Source organism: Heterocephalus glaber, unplaced genomic scaffold (genome assembly GCF_053883595.1).
Source record: "Heterocephalus glaber isolate CG9 unplaced genomic scaffold, H.glaber_assembly_v1.0 deba00001442, whole genome shotgun sequence".
NCBI lineage: Eukaryota > Metazoa > Chordata > Mammalia > Rodentia > Bathyergidae > Heterocephalus > Heterocephalus glaber.
Window position 1 is genome coordinate 45549940 of NW_028258296.1, and position 5063 is coordinate 45555002.

Here is a 5063-nt window from a genome sequence, read left to right on the forward strand (position 1 = left end):
TGGCCACACCTCCAATACTGACATACAGATTTAATGCAATCTCAGTAAAATTACCAAATTCCTCACAGAACTAGAAAAAACAATCCTAAAATTGATATGGAACCAGGAGAGACCTACAATAGCAAAAGCAGCAAGGGCTCTGGGCAACAAGAGCAAGGCAAGGGGCATCACAATCCCAGATTTGAAGTTCTACCACAGAGGTACAGTGATCAAAATAGCATGGTATTGGCACAAAACAAAAACAAAAACAAAAAAACCACCCAAACAAACAACATCACCAAAAACAGATTTGAGGATCAGTGGAACAGAATAGAAGATGTAGAAACAACTTGAAGCACACTCAGCTACCTTATCTTTGACAAAGGGGCAAAACACCTTCACTGAAACAAAGATGGTCTCTTTAATAAATGGTGCTCACAAAACTAGCTTTCCATATGCTGAAGATTGAAACTAGACCTATATGTCTGTCTCACTATGCACTAAACTAAAAGCAAAATGGATCAAATATCTAAATATAAAAATAAGAACACTTAATCTGCTGGAAGATAAAATAGATAAAACTCTTGAAGACATAGGTATGGGCAAAGACTTTATAAACAAAACCTTGACTACACCAGGAATATTACAAGGAATCAACAAAATCACATCAAGTTAAAAAGCTTTTGCACAGCAGAAGAAACCAACAGAGTGAAGAGACAACCCACAATATGGATAAAAGTTTTTCACAGGTACTCTTCATACAGGAGTAACATAATAATATTTAGAACACATAAAGAACTCAAAAAATTAGACCCCTCCAAATTTAAATAAAATGCGGTATCTATAAACAATGGCATACTACTCTGCTATAAAGAATGACAGATTTGAGACATTTGTAGGAAAATGGATGCATGTGGAATATATAATGTTGAGTGAAGTAAATCGGACACACAAGCTTAAATACTGTATGGTATATTTCATTTGAGTCAGGCAAAGTACAAACAATGATAATAATAAAGGATGGATAGAAGGGTACAAGAAGATGGATCTCTTGCAATAGGAAAGTGGTCCAAGGGAAAAAGTGTGAAAGGGGAGGAGAAGGTGAAGGGGAAATAAGTAGAATAAAATATGCCATGTACAGGAACCTAATAACCTCAGTGAAGGTAAACATATGCCATGATGTGAGCTAAAATTAATAATATAATAAGAATGAAAAATGAGATAGGGAAATCAGAGGAGGAAGGACAAAGGTTGAGGGAAGAGGAAGGGGATAAAAAAAGAAACAAGCTGCGGTATGTACATGTAACCACTCTCCAAGATGATTATAAACTACATGAACTGCAAACATGTATTAATAAAATAAACAATAAAAAATTAAAAGACTCAGTCCAAAAATGGGCATTTGAAATGAATAGACACTTCTCAGATGAAGAATTATAAACAGCAAATAAATATATGAAAAAATGTTCAACATCACTGGTCATTCATGAAATGCAAATTAAAAATCCTGAGATTCTATCTTACTCCAGAAAGAATGGCTATCATCAAGAAAGCAACCAATAACTAATGCTGATGAGGCTGAGGGGAAAAAAGGAACCCTTCTCTGTTGTTATCCTCACCTAGAAGTATGCTAAACTAACCAGTGGACTAATTTAGTACCACACACTTTTATTTCCAGTATCACACACCCTAGATTTAGCCAGCTCCAAAAAGCCCCACCTATGAGCCCATGAGGCTTTGGGAGAACATCTAGATACCAGCGATAACCTTTCACCCTTAGCCCTGAAAAGTCTCATGCGCATCCCTTATGCAAAAGGAATTTAGTCTATCTCTAAGAGCTGCCAAAGTCCTAACAGTTTCAGCATTACTGAAAAGTCCAAGTCTACAGTCTCCTCTAAGATTTAAGGTAAAGTCTTATCTATGAGCCCCCATACAAATGAAAAGAAAGATAAATACTTCCAATGTATAATGGCACAAGATAAACATTCCTATTACAAAATGTACAAATGGGGGATAGAAAGAATGGGATCAAAGAAAGTCCAAAATCTAGCATAGCAAACATTAAATCCCATAGTTCCACATCCAGCAACTGGTGGAATCTGTGGTAAGATGTGAACTCCAAAGGGCTTGGGTTGCTCTGTCCCTAATGCATTTCTGGTCATTGTAGCTCCTATGGCTTCTCTCTTGGGCTGGCTTTGCTCACTCCTTCAGCTTTCCTCAGATGATCCATTTTTGTGGCTTCTCAACTGCACTGTCAGCTTCATACTCGTAGTATCACAAACTGCCCTCTCAGGGGCACACTGTGACCTCTCAGGCCTTCTTCTGAAAACTAGGTGGAAGCCTTCTTGACCCCAAAACTCTTGCATTCTGCATGGATCTCAAACCAGCACCAGATGCATAACACCAAAGTCTGCTGCCAGCTAGGGCAGTAGCCAGGCTTCCTTCTCTCTTGGCCTTAGGGTTTGAGTACCTGGATTTCTGAGCACTATGAACCCAATCCAAAGGAACAAATTCTGCAGGCCTCTGCCATTCTGGAACATGGTGTCCTGGGGCTCTATTCTTAAAGCAAAGTTTGTCACTTTTGCAATATTGAGGCTGCAGGATGGAGTCATGCTGGTACTGTGATGTCCCAAGTCATCTTTTCCATTGTCCTGTTTCTTCTAAGCAACCAAGTTCTCTTCTGCTTCTTCTTTGTAGGCCTTAACTTTACCAGAGATTCCTTTATGGCCAAACTCAAAACATTTTAATCATTCTGCTGGGTTCTTTGCTGTTGATTCTCAACACAGATCTGACTAAAAGTCCCCAACAGTAGATATGCCACAAGCTCACTATTAGACTGCATTGAAAGTTATTCTGCCAAATTAGTCTGGTATCCTCAATCTCAGTCTCAGACAAAGTCCCTGGACACAAGCAGAATGCAGATAAATTTTCTGTGAAAGCACAGTATGTATGGTCTGGAATCCAACAACCAACCCAGTCCTTGTTGCTAACTAAAATCTAAGCCTAGTCTTTTCCAGCTATATTTCTATTTGCATTGTCTTCTGACCTCTGAACAGAATCTCCCATCAAACTTGATTCACAGCATTCTAGGACTCCTTCTTTAGCTGACATCTTCAAAACTTTCCAACCTCTTCCACCAAGACAGTTTGAAAGTCTTCTGAACCACATGATCAGGTAATGCCACAGCAATAACCCTACTTCTCTGGTACCAAAATCTGTCTTACTTGCTTTCTTATTGCTGGGACAAAATTTTCAACAATCATAATTTAAAGGTGGAAAGGTTTATTTCATTTCACAGTTAATAGAGGTTTCAGTCCATAGTTTGCTGGCTCTAAGGCAGGATGGCATTGGCTGAGGGGCATCACAGAGGAGAAATAATCCATGGCAAGCCAGGCAGGAAATAGCATAAGCACCAGCCCTCCCTTTCTCTTTTATCCCATTCAGGCTAGAACCCTTTTGGGCCTTTCCCATTATCCACACCTAGAACTATGCTAAATCATCTTAATTCCAGTATCACACAACCTAGATCCAGCGAACTCCAAAAAGCCCCTCGGATGAGTGCATGAGGCTTTGGGGGGGGGCATCTAGATACAAGCCATACCAAAGGGTAACTCTTTTTTGTACACTAAATGACAAAAGCTCAAAATCTGTGATCTTCTCTGTAATGACAAGTAGCTATCACTAGAATGCTACCTAAGAAAGTTTCTTAAGAAGATTCTTACTGCTTACTGTGTCTTTTCAAAATAAACATGACAGTATAACAGTGAGTGACAACTTTGTTTTTATTTTATTCTACTAGAATAAAAGAATGTTGCAAATGGATATTTGGAAATGTTTACATAATTGTTATTGAAAATGATTTTTTTCTTACATTTTAACTTCTTGTATATTATATATTTAAAAAATTGAAAGAGAATTCCCTGTTTTAAGATCTTTCAAATGAACAGTTTCAGTAGGTTTTGAAAATATTTGACAAAAATATTAAAACATGAAGTGCTACTCGGCCATAAAGAATGAGAAACTAGAGACATTTATAGCTAAACGGATGCACACTGAGGCCATACTCTTAAGTGAAATAAATAGGACACACATGTGTAAATACCAAATAGTTTCTTTGGTTTGAGAAACTGAAAGTGTAAATGAGGATCAAAATGTATAGTACATACTGTGAAATAGGGGGAAAAGGTCTGAACGGGAAGGGAAAGCAGGATGGGTTGGGGAAAGGGAAGAAGGGAAAGGAATAAATATGAGAAAAGGAAAAAATGGAAACAAAGTCTTTGTAAATAGAGAGAGGTGGAGGGGTTGAAGGGAGGGCAGGGGAATGGGGAAAAAATAAGAACCAAGATATATCATGTAAAGTTACAAATTCCTGGTGACAAATGTCATCATATTGTATACCTAAAATGTACCAATAAACTTAATAAATAAAAAAATAGAAAGGTAGCCGAAAAAAATTAAAATAAAATGCCCCAGTTTTAATTGCATATTTCATTTTTTGGTGTCCAGTTTTGGTTCTTTATATATTATTCCTCTGTCTAAAGAGTAGTTGGAAAATTTGTTTCCATTCTGTAAATTGTCTTTTTGCTGTATTAGTTAGTTCCTTTGCTGTCCAGAAGATTTTAAATTTGATATAATCATTTTTATTGTTTGTATTATTTCTTGTACAACTGGGGTTCTGTTAAGAAAGTCCTTGCCTGTGACTTTTTACCTTGGGAGTTTTACCAATTTTATCTTCCATCAGATTCTGTGTTTTTATTTTGATATCTAGTTATTTTATCCATTTTATTTGATTACTAATACTTGGTGAGAAATATGGGTCTAGATTCATTCTTCAGTTTGTGGATAACCAATTTTCCCAACATCTGTTAAAGAAGTTGTTTTCTCCAGCATATTTTTGGCTCCTTTGTCAAAAATCAGATAGCTGAAGGTGCATAAGTTTGGATCTACATCTTCAGTTGTATTCCATTGGTCTACATGCCTGTTTTTCTGTCTGTACCACTGTTTTTATTACTGTTGCTTTGTAGTATAATTTGAAATCCAGGATTTTAATGCCTCCCATTTTTCTCCTTTTGCTCAGATTTTCT